This window comes from Artemia sp. Qi Xiang Cuo, chromosome 7, assembly GCF_049724085.1.
Source record: "Artemia sp. Qi Xiang Cuo chromosome 7, ASM4972408v1, whole genome shotgun sequence".
Taxonomy (NCBI): domain Eukaryota; kingdom Metazoa; phylum Arthropoda; class Branchiopoda; order Anostraca; family Artemiidae; genus Artemia; species Artemia sp. Qi Xiang Cuo.
The window spans coordinates 51,449,692-51,465,246 of NC_142800.1; the positions used below are offsets into that span (position 1 = coordinate 51,449,692).

The 15,555-nt window shown below is 38.5% G+C and overlaps 1 protein-coding gene across 3 annotated transcripts in view; it reads right to left on the reverse strand.

Annotated features, from left to right (window-relative positions):
* The window catches only part of flfl (serine/threonine-protein phosphatase 4 regulatory subunit 3 flfl), a 98,902-nt gene extending 95,215 nt beyond the window's left edge, over positions 1-3,687 (reverse strand). For all 3 annotated transcript variants that reach the window (XM_089092381.1, XM_089092379.1, XM_089092380.1), the window contains exon 1: positions 3,597-3,687. The gene's annotated coding sequence lies outside the window, so the exon portion shown is untranslated. The remainder of the gene's footprint in view (positions 1-3,596) is intronic.
* Positions 3,688-15,555: the final 11,868 nt, after the last annotated feature.

Genomic DNA, 15,555 nt, shown 5'->3' on the forward strand with positions numbered 1-15,555 from the left:
AGTGCTTTATATATAATTTAAAAGGTTCTAATGAAGAATTTTGTAAAATTTCTAGTTTGGGGTGCTGGGGTATTTTCAAAACCTCGTCCCATAAAATAACGTGTCCTCTGAAGTCGATTCTGATGTTTTTAGAACTCCTTGTCTTACTGATTTAGAAATCTTTTAAAATATTCTAAAGTATAATTTTGTAAAATTTTGAGTTTGGGGGGAAGGGGGATTTTCAAAACCTCTTCCCGTGACATAACTTGTCCTCTGAAGTCGATTCTGATGTTTTTAGCACTCTATCTATTACTGCTTTAGATATATTTTAATAGCTTCTAAAGTAGAATTTTGGAAAATTTTTAGTTTGCGGGTAAGGGGGATTTTCAAAACATCATCCCGTGAGATAGCATGTCCTCTGAAGTCGATTCTGATTTTCTAAGTTCTCTTATCTGTTAATGATTTAGATATATTTTAAAAGCTTCTAAAGAAGAATTTTGAAAAATCTTTAGTTTGGGGGGAAGGTGGATTTAAAAAATCTATTCCTGTAACATAATTTATCCTCTCAAGTAGATTCGGATGTTTTTAGCACTCTATCTATTAGAGCTTTGTAACTATTGTAAAAAGCTTTGAAAGTAAATTTTGGTAAAATTTTTTGTTTGGGGGAAGGGGGATTTCAAACACATCTTTCCATAACATAATTTATCCACTAAATTTGATTCTGATGTTTGAAGTGCTCTATGTCTTAGCGCTTTAGAAATATTTAAAACAGCTTCTAAAGTAAAATTTTGGAAAATTTTGAGTTTGGGGCAAAGGAGGATTTAAAACCCATCTTCCCATGACATAACTTGTCCTCTTAAGTCGATTCTGAGGTTTGTAGCGCTCTATCTATTAGTGCTTTATAAATATTTTAAAATCTTCTAAAGTAGAATTTTGGAAAATTTTGAGTTTGGGGGGAAGGGGGATTTCAAAAACATCTTCCCATAACATAATTTATCCTCTAGAGTTGATTTTGATGTTCGTAGCACTCTATGTCTTAGCGCTTTAAAAATATTTAAAAAAACTTCAAAAGTAAAATTTTGAGTTTGGGGGAAGGGGGATTTCAAAAACATCTTCCCATAACATATTTTATCCCCTCAAGTTGATTCCGATATTTGTAGCACTCTATCTATTAGTGCTTTGGAAATATTTAAAAAGCTTCTAGAGTATAATTTTTGAAAATTTTGAGTTTGGGGGCAGGGGACTTTCAAAAACATCTTCCCATGACATAACTTGTCCTCTTAAGTCTATTCTGATGTTTGTAGCGCTCTATCTATTAGTGCTTTAGAAATATTTTAAAAGCTTCTAAAGTAGAATTTTGGAAAATTTTGAGTTTGGGGGAAAGGGGGATTTCAAAAATATCTTCCCATAACATAATTTATCCTCTAAAGTTGATTCTGATGTTTGTAGCGCTCTATGTCTTAGAGCTTTAGAAACATTTAAAAAAGATTCAAAAGTAAAATTTTGAGTTTGGGGGAAGGGGGATTTCAAAAACATCTTCCCATAACATAATTTGTCCTCTTAAGTCAATTTCGATATTTTTAGCGCTCTATCTTGTAGTGCTTTGGAAATATTTAAAAAGCTTCTAGATTAGAATTTTAGAAAATTTTGAGTTTGGGGGAAGGGGAATTTAAAAAACATCTTCCCATGACATAAATTGTCCTCTAAAGTCAATTCTGAGGTTTGTAGCGCTCTGTGTCTTAGCGCCTTAGAAATATTTAAAAAAGCTTCTAAAGTAAAATTTTGGAAAATTTTGAGTTTGGGGGGAAGGGGGATTTCCAAAACCTCTTCCCGTGATATAACGTGTCCTCTGAAGTCGATTCTGATGTTTTTAGCACTCTATCTATTAGTGCTTTATAAATATTTTAAAAGCTTCTAAAGTAGATTTTTTTAAAATTTTGAGTTTGGGGGGAAGGGGGATTTTCAAAACCTCTTCCTATGATATAACATGTCCTCTGAAGTCGATTCTGATGTTTTTAGCACTCTATCTATTTACATTGGAAATTTCATCCAACGTAAAGTGCACCTCCCCCCGTCAAATTCCCTCCAGACAATTTTTTCCTCGCTGAGAATCTCCCCTCTCTGTAAAATTGCTTGTGGACAACTCACCCTGAAAAATTCTCCTTAGCATTATTTTGTTGGAATAAGACTTTAATCTATATATCGGTTTCTTGGCCACTCTAGAAATGCCCCCTTCCGTGGAAATTATTTCCCAGAAAACAAAACGCACAGGAAAAAGCCCCTGGAACATCTCCAAATAAAAAATTTGGCAAAGAGAATGTAAAACAATTAAAAAGAATTTCATATAGTAATTCCGTCAATACCCCCCAGTGTAACATTTCCTCCAGAAAGTTCATTCATTTGAAATTTCCCTCCCAAAGGAACATTCTACCCTTAGAAATCCACCCCAAGCACAACGTCCCCCCTGGCTAAGGTGTATCTTTGCAACTTTTAATATTTGATGGAGAGTCCATAACTAAACAAAGTCCATTCTAGTGTTTCAATACACTCAACAGAAACTTTATAAGCGCATGGACCGATAAAAATAAAAACATCTCATAACACAATATGTCCTATCATAACAATTTGGATTTTTTTACTGGTCTTATCTCTTGTCAAATCCTTTCCCTAACTAATAGTTTAAATGTCTTGCTTATCAATGTGCTCTTCTACCCCATTGCATTTGCATTATACCCTTAAAGAAGTTATGATAACAAAGTTCTGACATCACAAACGGGTTTCATAAGCAGATTAGCTACATAGTAAATAAGTTTAAAGGGAAGAATATTAAAGGAAAATAGGATTTTGGAATATATTTCAATGAACAAGGTTAAAAGCTGAAGTTGTGTAAGGTAAGCAGTGATTTATAATTATGATTGTAATATAGGATGAGATGTGAGCTAAAACAACTAGTAATGTGCAGTAATTTACCATTATATAGAGGGGGGGGGGAGTGGAGGTAGTTACTTCAAAGTACCTTCCCGTGACATACCTTAGCATGTAGATCCATCCCTGAAAGTTTCATTTTCCTAACCCAACCCCTTTCCAAGATAGCCAAAAGTAACTAAAGTAGAATTTTACCACTTTTATTCCTTGCTAAGTCATATGAAAACATAAAATTTACTGTGTGCTTGAATAGGTTACAAGGCCTACTGAGACAATTTTTTAAAACATCTTATCCTAACTAAAATAAATTAGGTTATCTTGTTCTGAAAATAAACAACTAAATGGCCAGCACTTCCCTCTGGGGAAATGTGTATTGCTTATACAAAGCAGCTAAGGGCATAGGCTACACACCTAGGCCTATTCAAGGGTAGAACATGGTCAAGATGAAAATGCCTAGTGGGCTGACAAGAGAAAGTTTTAATTTTTTGATTTCTAAAGTATCTAAAAGTCCAGCTTGGCATAAACACGCTCGTCTCTAGACCTTCAGGAATAAAATAAAAGCAGTTTAAATGTGCTAATGCAATGGAAGTAAAACTGCTGGAGCTAGACAATGTTCCAACAAGAACAGTTAATAAAATAATGACAAGTTCTTCAGCAAGATAGTATCTGTTAATTAATTCAAAGATCCAAACCTATACAAAGTCAATATATGTCACCAATGTTTGTAAACATTTAAAATTAACACCAAATAAGCGCCATTTTAGCCTCTTTTCTTCATTTCTCAATGATGAGAAGCTATGCAGAAGATCTAGTAAAACGAAACTTCTATGTCGCAACCACCGCAAATAGTTAACTTGACGAAACATAAATAGTTCGCCTTTTACGACTAGAACATGTGTGCCAGAAAGTCATGTTGGCTTATTGCACTGGGTTATTTTAGGTCCAAAAGAATCTGAGGTTGTTTCAGGTTGTTTCTGATTGGCAAATTACTTTTAATTGATCAATTGTTGAAGCTTTTGTATCCTTATTTTTAAATAGCCCACTTACAGAAATAAACTTACAGAAATAACATAATAAAAATACTTAAATAACCATGAAAAACAAAAGTTCCAGATATGTTGTGCTGTACAAAATTGTAATTTTTCTTTTATAAATCCAAATCCTCCTAAACCAAATTTTCTACACATTTCTGAATATACGTGGTTCTCAATCCATAGTTTTATTAAAATAAGCTATTATGTTTTAGTGGAAATGTTTGGTTCTTCGAGCAATGCAAGTCAAAGCCGTTTATTATAAAGGGTTCTATTTTAGCGTCTTTAAAAAATAACTGACGAATCAATATAACCATACCTGTTGTCATAATTTTATTTATTAAGGTTTCCTTGGTCCTGAGGTTTTTATTTGAAATGTCTACAAATCCTGATATTTTGAAGCAGATCAGAAAAAAAAAAAATTTGGGACTAGGACTCGAACTTTTTCCTTATTCCCCGCTTTTTCAATCCACATTGGCTTTCCAAAACTTATCAAACTATTCATGGTAACGAACTATTATGAGTAAGGAACGAATCGGCCCAAGAGTAACAGAAACTATAAAAAATGGAAACTTAAAACACTCATAAATTATACCAAATATGAATGGGGCTGTACCTCCCTCAACCCTTTACGCTAAATTTTGTCACAGAAAATGAGAGTGAACTTGGATTAAAAATATTCTTAAGAAGCCTTAAGATTTTAGCGTAAAGAATGAGCACTGACGAAGGGGCAGCCCCCCTCCCCTCACACACAAATTAATTTCTGCTCAGTTTAAGTTTTAACGATTAACCTGTTTTATTTTATTTTAACTGTTCTGGTTAAGCCTCTCTTGGTACAGTCTACTTACCTTTAAACATCACTACCAATTGAGCAACAAAAATTTATGACCCCTCTTGGCGTTCACCATTCGATAAAATCTGCTTTTTTCAAATACATCATTTTTCCTCTTAGGGTTGTATCAGAGGCAACGCTATAGCGCTGCCTATAGTAAAGGCCATACGGCTCTAATGTTTTATTATTTATTTATTTTTTTCCAAGAGGCACTTCATATGGAAGGGGCCGTCGTAGAAAATTCAAAGGGGGATCATTCAATTGGAAATCGGGAGTTCTAGTGCCCTTTTTAAGAGTCAAAAGTGATTGGAAGGCAACTAACACCCCTTTCACGCCCATCAGTTCCCCAAACACATCCAATCAAAAATTTCATTTAGCCATTTTGTTCTGCGTAGTCAATTTCCAAATAGAAATTATGTTTTTGAGGAGGACACTCCCCCAAAACCTTCAGGGCAAGGGTTGTAGGTTATGCCCTGGGGGCTTGTAAGGTTTTTATAGAAAGCTTTGTCGCAGAAACTTCAAAAAGGACTCATTCGATTGGATATACAAAAGGGCTAGTGTCGTTTTTAATAGTTAAAAGTGATTAGAGGGTAACTAAAATCCCTCTCACGCCCACCTTGTCCGGAAAAACATCCAATACAAACTTTGAAACAACCTTTTGGTTCAACATAGCTCAAAATTCAGGAAACTAGGTCTTTTATATTGAACCCCCCCCCACGTCCCCTAGAGCAAGGTCTATAAGTTATTTCTTGAGGAAATATAAGTTTTTGTTTTTATTACAGAAAGCGTTGTCGTAGAGACTTCAAAAAGGGCTCATTCAATTGGAAATTTAAAAGGCTAGTGCCTCTTAAATAGTCAAAAGTAATTTGAAGCCAACTAACACCCCTTCCACTTCCACCATTTCCCCAAACGCATCCAATCAAAATTTTGAGATTGGCATTTTGTTCAACGTAGTTGAAAGCTCTGGATATTATATCTTTGAGCAGGACACTTTCCCCACAGTCTTCAGGGCAAGGGTTATAAGTTATGCCCTGGGGGAATATATGGTTCTTGAGGAGGGAATACTCTTATAAACTTCAGAGGGTTCATTTGATTGTAAATTGAAAGTTCTAGTTCACTTTTTAAGCGTCAAAAGATATCGGAGGATAACAAGACGATAACAACCCCACGCTCTTTTTTCCCAGATGCATCCGACAAAAAATTTTGAGACAGCTATTTTGTTAAGAATAGGTCAAAGATCATAAAATGAAAACTCCGGTGTCGACACAGCCCCCAGCGCCCGGGGACAAGCTTTGTAAGTTATGCCCTGGGGGCATACATGGTTCTTTTGGAATGGATGCTCGTATAAGCTTCAAAGAGGGCTCATTTGACTGGAAATTGACAGTTTTTTTAAGAGTCAAAAGAGATTGGACGACACCTAGCCCCCCCCCTCCACGCCCTTTTTTCTCAAACCCATCTGCTAAGAAATTTGAGATAGTCATTTATTTCAAAATAATTCAAAGACCATATAATGAAAACTCCGGGGTCGACACAGCCCCCCCCCCAGGGCCCGATGGCAGTCGTTGTAAGTTATGCCCTGGGGGAATATATGGTTCTTATGGAAGGGATGCTCGTAAAAACTTCAGAGCGGACTCATATGATTAGAAATTGGAAGTTCTACTTCAGTTTTTGAGAGTCAAAAGAGATTGGACGGCAAATAGCCCCCCACGCCCCTTTTTCCCGAATGCATCCGATACGAAATTTGAGATAGCCATTAAGTTAAAAATTTTTCAAAAGTCAGATAACAAAAACTCAGGTATTGACACCCCCCAGGGCCTGGGGGCAGACTAATTTATGCTCTGGGGCATATATGGTTCTTATGAAAGGGATGCTCGTATAAACTTCAGAGAGGGCTCATTTGATTGTAAATTAAAAGTTCGAGTTCAATTGTTAATAGTCAAAAGAGATCCGAGGGCCACTAGCCCCCTCCCCCCCCCCCCACGCCTTCTTTTTCAAAACCCATCTGAGGAAAATTTTGAGATACACATTCCGTTAAAAAAAATAGGTCAAAGCTCGGATAAGAAAAATTCCGGTGTCAATACAATCCCCCAGGGCCCGGGGGAAGGCGTTCTAAGTTATTCCCTAAAGGCATGTATGGTTCTTATGAAATAAATGCTCCCATAAACTTCATAGAGGGCTTATTTGATTGGAATTTGAATGTTCTAGTTCACTTTTTAGGATTCAAGAGATTTAAGAGCAAATAGCCCCCTCCACACGCCTTTTTTTCCTAAAACCCATCCGCTACAAATTTTGGAAAATCCAGTTTTTAAAAAATCTTTCAAAAATTAATTAACAAAACTCCCCTCCCCGGACCCGGGGGGTAGGCGTTGTAAGTGTTATCCTGGGGTCGTACATGGTTCTTATGAAAGGGATGCTCGTATAAACTTCAGAGAGGGCTCATTTGATTGAACATTGAGAGTTCTAATTCACTTTTCAAGAGTCAAAAGGTATTCGAGGGTAGCTAGCCCCCTCCCCCCACACACCCTTTTTTTCCCCAAGCCGATCCGATTAAATTTTTAAAATAGTCATTTCAATATAAGTTGTTAAAGGTCAGATAAGAAAAACTCCTGTGTCGATGTAACCCCTAGGGCCCGGAAGCAAGCGTTGTAAGTATTACTCTGGGGGTATATATGCTCGTATAAACTTCGGAGAGGATTAATTTGAATGGAAATTGAAAGTTCTCGTTCATTTTTAAGAGTCAAAAGAGATCGAAGGCAACTAGCTCCCCCCCCCTCCACGCCCTAAATGTATCAGATCAAAGTTTAGAGATAGACATTTTGTTAAAAACAGTTCGAAGTACAGATAAAGTCCTTTTTTTCATTTCGCAATGATGAGAATCTATGCAGAAAATCTAGTAAAACTAAACTTCTATGTCGCAACCACCGCAAATAGTTAACTTGACGAAACAAAAATAGTTCGCCTTTTACGACTAGAACATGTGTGCCAGAAAGTCATGTTGGCCTATTGCACTGGGTTATTTTAGGTCCAAAAGAACCTGAGGTTGTTTCTGATTGGTAAATTACTTTTAATTGATCAATTGTCGAAGCTTTTGTATCCTTATTTTTAAATAGCCCATAAACTTACAGAAATAACATAATAAAAATACTTAAATAACCATGAAAAACAAAAGTTTCAGATATGTTGTGCTGTACAAAATTGTAATTTTTCTTTTATAAATCCAAATCCTCCTAAACCAAATTTTCTACACATTTCTGAATATACGTGGATCTCAATCCATAGTTTTATTAAAATAAGGTATTATGTTTTGGTGGAAATGTTTTGATCTTCGACCAATGCAAGTCTAAGCCGTTTATTATAGAGGGCTCTATTTTAGCGTCTTTAAAAAGTAACTGACGAATCAATACAACTACAACTTTTGCCATAATTTTTTTATTAAGGTTTCCTTGGTCCTGAGGTTTTAACTGAAATGTCTACAAATCCTGATATTTTGAAGCAGATTAGCATATAAAAAAAGTTTTTTGGTGCTAGGACTCGAACTTTTTCTTTTTCCTTATTCCCCGCTTTTTCAATCCACATTTGCTTTCCAAAACTTATCAAACTGTTCATGGTAACGAACTATTATGAGTAAGGATCGTCTCAAGAGCAACAGAAACTATAAAAAATTGGAAACTTAAAACACTCATAAATTATACCAAATATGAATGGGGCTGTACCTCCCTCAACCCTTTACGCTAAATTTTGTCACAGAAAATGAGAGTGAACTTGGATTAAAAATATTCTTAAGAAGCCTTAAGATTTTAGCGTAAAGAATGAGCACTGAGGAAGGGGCAGCCCCCCCCCCCCTCCCCTCGCACACAAATTAATTTCTGTTCGGTTCAAGTTTTAATGATGCTCCTTACTTTGAGCTGAAAAAACTTGTCTTATTTTATTTTAACTGTTCTGGTTAAGCCTCTCTTGGTACAGTCTACTTACCTTTAAACATCACTGCCAATTGAACAACAAAAATGTATGACCCCTCTTGGCGTTCACCACTCGATAAAATGTGCTTTTTTTCAAATACTTCATTTTTCCTCTTAGGGTTGTATCAGAGGCAACGCTATACCGTTGCCTATAGTAAAGGCCATACGGCTCTAATGTTTTATTATTTATTTATTTTTTCCCAAGAGGCACTTCATATGGAAGGGGTTATCGTAGAAACTTCAAAGGGGGCTAGTTTGATTGGAAATTGAGGGTTCTAGTGCCCTTTTTAAGGGTCAAAGGTGATTGGAAGGCAACTAACACCCCTTCCACGCCATCAGTTCCCCAAATACATTCAATCAAAATTTTCAGATAGCCATTTCAAAAGAGATCCGAGGGCAACTATTCCCCCCCCCCACCTTCTTTTTCCAAACCCATCTGATGAAAATTTTGAGATAGACATTTTGTTAAAAAAAATAGTTCAAAAGTCAGATAAGAAAATTCTCGGTGTCAATACACCCCCCAGGGTCCGGGGGAAGGTGTTCTAAGTTATGCCCTAAAGGCATGTATGGTTCTTATGAAAGGGATGCTCCCATAAACTTCATAGAGGGCTCATTTTATTGAAAATTGAAAGTTCTAGTTCACTTTTTAAGAGTCAAAAGATTTAAGGGCAACTGGCCCCCTCCACACGCCTTGTTTTCCTAAAACCCATCCGCTACAAATTTTGGAAAATCCAGTTTTAAAATTTTTTTTCAAAAATTAGGTAACAAAAACTCCGGTGTCAACACAACCGGTGGACTCGTCGTCCCCCCCCCCCCTCTACGCCCTGCTTTTCTCAAACCCATCTGATAAGAACTTTGATATAGCCCTTTTTTTAAAAATAGTTCAAAGACGATATAACGAAAACTCCGGGTTTAACACAGCCCCCCAGGGCCCGAGGGCAGGTTTTGCAAGTTATGCCATGGGGGAATATATGGCTCTTGTAGAAGGGATCAGAGGTAATGCTATAGCGTTGCCTATAGTAAAGGACATACGGCTCCAATGTGTTAATATTTTTTTCCCCAGAGAAACTTGATATGGAAGGGATCGTAGTAGAAACTTCAAAAGGGGCTCATTCGATTGGAAATCGAGAGTTCTGGTGTCCTCTATAAGGGTCAAAAGTGACTGGAAGGCAACTAATACCCCTTCCACGGCCACCAGTTCCCCAAACACATCCAATCAAAATTTTGAGAAAGCCATTTTGTTCAGCGTAGTTGATTTCCAGACAGAAATTATGTTTTTGAGGAGGACACTCCACACAGCGGTCAGGGCAAGGGTTGTAAGTTATGCCCTAGGGGCATATAAGGTTTTTTTATAGAAAGCTTCGTCACAGAAAATTCAAAAAAGTACTGATTCGATTGGAAATTCAAAGGGCTAGTGCCCTTTTTAATAGTCGAAAGTGATTGGAGGGCAACTAACCCCCCTCTCACGCCCACCTTTTCTCCAAACACATCCAATCAAAATTTTGAGATAGGCATTTTGTTCAACCTAGTTGAAAGTTAAGGAAACTAGGTCTTTGAGCATACCAAACCCCCCCCCCCCCAACAACCTTCAGGGCAAAGGTTGTAAGTTATGCCTTGGGGGAAAATAAGGTTTTTATAGAAAGCGTTGTCGTAGAAACTTCAGAAAGGGCTCATTTGATTGGAAATTTAAATGGCTAGTTCTCCTTTTAATAGTAGAAAGTGATTGAAAGGCAACTAACACCCCTTCCACGCCCACCATTTCCCCATACACATCCAATCAAAATTTTGAGATAGCCATTTTGTTCAACGTAGTTGAAAGTTCTGGAAATTATATCTTTGAGCAGGACACTCACCCACAGTCTTTAGGAGAAGGGTTATAAGTTATGCCCTGGGGGCATATATGGTTCTTATGGAAAGAATTCTCGTATGTACTTCAAAGAGGGCTCATTTGATTGGAAATTGAAAGTTCTAGTTCACTTATTAAGTGTCGAAAGATATTGGAGGGTTACCAGCTCCCCCCCCCCCCAACCCTTTTTTCCAAATGCATCCGATAAATTATTTTGATACAGCTGTTGTTTTAAAAATACTTCAAAGATCATACAACAAAAACTATGGTGTCGACAGGGCCCCCCAGGGCCCAGGGGCAGGCGTCGTAATTTATGCCTGGTGGCATATATGTGTCTTATGGAAGGGATACTCGTATTAACTTCAAAGAGGGCTCATTGGAATGGAAATTGAAAGTTCTAGTTCACTTTTTAAGAGTCAAAAGAGATCGGAGAGCACCTACCCCCCCTCCCCTCCTCTCCACACTCTTTTTTCCTCAAACCCATCCGATAAGAACCTTGAGATAGCCATTTTTTAATAGTTCAAAGACCCTATAACGAAAACTCTGGGGTTGACGCAGCCCCCCAGGGCCCGAGGGCAGGCGCTGTAAGTTATGCCCTTGGGGAATATATGGTTCTTATTGAAGGGATGCTCGTAGAAACTTCAGAGAGGGCTCATTTGATTGGAAATTGAAAGCTTTGGTTTAGTATTTTAGAGTCAAAAGAGATTGGAGGGCAACTAGCCCCCCCCCCACACCCCTTTTTACCCACCTGTATCCAATAAAAATTTTGAGATAGCCATTAAGTTAAAAATTGCTCAAAAGTCTGATAACAAAAAACTCAGGTGTCGTCACAACCTCCCAGAGCCCGGGGCAGTGTTGTAAGTTATGCCCTGGGGCATATAGTTTCTTATGAAAGGGATGCTCGTAAAAACTTCAGAGAGGGTCATTTGATTGGAAATTGAAAGTTCGAGCTCACTTTATAATAGTAGAAAAAGGAACTGAGGGCAGATAGCACCCCCTCCCCGCGCCTTCTTTTTCCAAACCCATCTGTTAAAAATTTTGAGATAAACTTTTGGTTAAAAACAGTTTAAAGGTTGGATAAGAAAAACTCCGGTGTCAATACTACCCCTCCCAGAGGCCCATGGGAAGGCATTCTAAGTTATGCCCTAAGGGCATGTATGGTTCTTATGAAAGGGATGCTCGTATAAACTTCATAGAGGGCTCATTTGATTGGAAATTGAAAGTTCTAGTTCACTTTTTAAGAGTCAAGAGAGTTAAGGGCAACTATCCCCCCCCTCGCCCTTTTTCCCCAAGTCCATTCACTACAAATTTTGAGATAGACAGTTTTTTGGATTTTGTTCAAAAATTATTTGACAAAAACTCCCCCCATGGCCAGGGGGATAGGCATTGTCAGTGTTGTCCTGGGGGCGTATGTGGCTCTTATTGAAAGGTATGCTTGTATAAAGTTCACAGGGGGCTATTTTGATAAGAAATTGAAAGTTCTAGATCACTCTTTAAGAGTGAAAAGAAATCCGAGGGCAACTAGCCCCCCCCCCCCCCATCACATCTTTTTTTTCCCAAGCCCATCCGATAAAATTTTTATAATAGCCATTTCATTAAAAATAGTTCAAAGGTCAGATAAAAAAATTCCTGCGTCGACGCAACCCCCCAGGGCCCGGAGCCAGGCGTTATGAATAATGCTCTAGGGGCATATAGTTATTATGGAAAGGATGCTCGTATAAAATTCGGAGAGGGCTCATTTGATTGGAAATTGAAAGTTCTTGTTCACTTTTAAGAGTCAAAAGAGATCGGAGGGCAACTAGCCCCTCCCCCCTCCACGCCCTAAATGTATCAGATAAAAATTTTTAGATAGACATTTTGTTAAAAATAGTTCAAAGTTCAGATAACAAAAAGCTCCGGTGTCGACACAGACCCCAGGGCCCGGGGGAAGTTATGCCCTGGGGGATATATGGTTGCTATGGAAGGTATTCTCGTATAAACTTCATAGAGGGCTCCTTTGATTTAAAATTGAAAGTTGTAATTAACTTTTTAAGAGTCAAAAGAGATTGGAGGGAAACTAGCCCCCCTCCCCACGCCTCTTTTTCCCCAAATGCATCCAACAAAAATTTTGAGATAGCCATTAAGTTAAAAATTTCTCAAAAGTCAGATAACAAAAAATTTAGGTGTCTTCACAACGCCCCAGAGCCCGAGGCAGTGTTGTAAGTTATGCCCTGGGGCATATATGTTTCTTATGAAAGGGATGCTCGTAAAAACTTCAGAGAGGGTCATTTGATTGAAAATTGAAAGCTAGAGCTCACTTTATAACAGTAAAAAAAGATCCGAGGGCAGATAGCACCCCCCCCCCCCGCCTTCTTTTTCCAAACCCATCTGTTGAAAATTTTGAGATAAACATTTTGTTAAAAACAGTTTAAAGGTTTGATAAGAAAAACTCCGCTGTCAATACACCCCTCCCACACACACACACGGGCCCAGGGGAAGGCATTCTAAGTTATGCCCTTAGACAATGTAAAGTTTTTATGAAACGAACACCTATATAAACACTATTGAGGGTTTAGTCGATTGAACATGGAAAGTTCTAATTCTTTTTTTAAGAGTCAAGAGAGTCGAGGGCAACTAGCCCCCCCCCCTCGCCCTTTTTCCCCAAGCCCATCCACTACAAATTTTGAGATATCCAGTTTCTTGGATATTGTTCAAAAATTATTTAACAAAAACTCCCCCCATGGCCCGTGGGATAGGCGTTGTAAGTGTTGTCCTGGGGCGTATATGGTTCTTATGAAAGGGATGCTCGTTTAAACTTTACAGAGGGCTCATTTGATTGGAAATTGAAAGTTCTAGTTCAATTTTTAATAGTCAAAAGATATCCGAGGGCAACTAGCACCCCCCCCCCCATCACATCTTTTTTTTTCCAAGCCCATCTGATATTTTTTTTTATAATAGCCATTTCATTAAAAATAGTTCAAAGGTCAGATAAAAAATTCCTGCGTCGACGCAACCCCCCAAGGCCCGGAGGCAGGCGTTATGAGTAATGCTCTAGGGGAATATATAGTTATTATGGAAGGGATGCTCGTATAAAATTCGGAGAGGGCTCATTTGACTGGAAATTGAAAGTTCTTGTTCACTTCTAAGAGTAAAAAGAGATCGGAGGGCAACTAGCCCCTCCCTCCCTCCACGCCCTAAATGTATCAGATAAAAATTTTGAGATAGACATTTTGTTAAAAATAGTTCAAAGTTCAGATAACAAAAACTCCGGTGTCGACACAGCCCTCCGGGGCCCGGGGGAAGGCGTGGTAAGTTAGGCCGTGGGGGATATATGGTTGCTATGGAAGGGATGCTCGTATAAACTTCATAGAGGGCTCCTTTGATTGGAAATTGAAAGTTGTAATTCACTTTTTAAGAGTCAAAAGAGATTGGAGGGAAACTAGCCTCCCCCCCATGCCTCTTTTTCCCCAAATGCATCCAACAAAAATTTTAAGATAGCTATTAAGTTAAAAATTGCTCAAAAGTCAGATAACAAAAACTCAGGTGGCGTCACAACCCCCCAGAGCCCGGGGGCAGCGTTGTAAGTTATGCTCTGGGGCATATATGGTTCTTATGAAAGGGATGCTCGTAAAAAACTTCAGAGAGGGTCATTTGATTGGAAATTGAAAGTTCGAGCTCACTTTTTAATAGTAAAAAAGGATCCGAGAATAGATAGCACCCCCACCCCACCACGCCTTCTTTTTCAAACCCATCTGATGAAAATTTTGAGATAAAGATTTTGTTAAAAATAGTTCAAAGGTTGGATAAGAAAAAATCCGTTGTCAATACAGCCCCCCCCCCCCCACCGGGCCCAGGGGAAGGCGATCTAAGTTTTGTTCTAAGGGCATGTATGGTTCTTATGAAAGGGATGCTCGTATAAACTTCAGAGAGGGCTCGTTTGAATGGAAATTGAAAGTTCTAGTTTACTTTTTACGAGTCAAGAGAGTCGAGGGCAACTAGCCCCCCCCCCCCCCATCGCCCTTATTCCCCTAACCCATCCGCTACAAATGTTGAGACAGCCAGTTTTTTTGGAAATTGTTCAAAAATTAGATAACAAAAACTCCCCCCAGGGCCCGTGGGATAGGCGATGTAAGTGTTGTTTTGGGGGCATATATGGTTCTTATAAAAGGGATGCTCGTATAAACTTCAGAGAGGGCTCATTTGATTTGAAATTGAAAGTTCTAGTTCAATTTTTAAGAGTCAAAAGACATCCGAGAGCAATTAGCACCCCCCCCCCCCCGCCCACCACATCTTTTTTTCCTCAAGCCCATCCGATAAAATTGTTAAAATAACAATTTCATTAAAAATAGTTCAAAGGTCAGATAAGAAAACCTCCTTTGTCGACGCAACTCCCCAGGGCCCGGAGGCAGGCGTTTTGAGTATTGCTCTGGGGGTATATATGGTTCTTATTGAAGGGATGCTCGTATAAAATTCAAAGAGTGCTCATTTGATTGGAAACTGAAAGTTCTTGTTCGTTTTTTAAGAGTCGAAAGAGATCGGAGGGCAACTAGCCCCTTCCCCCTCCACGCCCGAAATGCATCAGATAAAAATTTTGAAATAGAAATTTTGTTAAAAATAGTTCAAAGTTCAGATAACAAAAAACTCCGGTGTCGACCCAGCCCCCCAGGGCTCGGGGGAAGGCGTTGTAAGTTATGCCCTTGGGGCGTGTATGGTTGTCATGGATAGGATGCTTGTATAAACTTCATAGAGGGCTCCTTTGATTGGAAATTGAAAGTTGTAATTCACTTTTTGAGAGTTAAAAGTGATTGGAGGGCAGCTAGCCTCCCCACACACACCATTTAATTTTTTCCCCACTTCATATAGAACGGGTCGTCGTATAGACTTCAAAGGGGGCTCATTCAATTGAAAATTGAAAGTTATAGTGCCCTATTTAAGTGTCAAAAGTGATCGGAGGGCAACTAGCCCCCAAACCCTTTTTCCCCAAATACATCTGATAAAAAATTT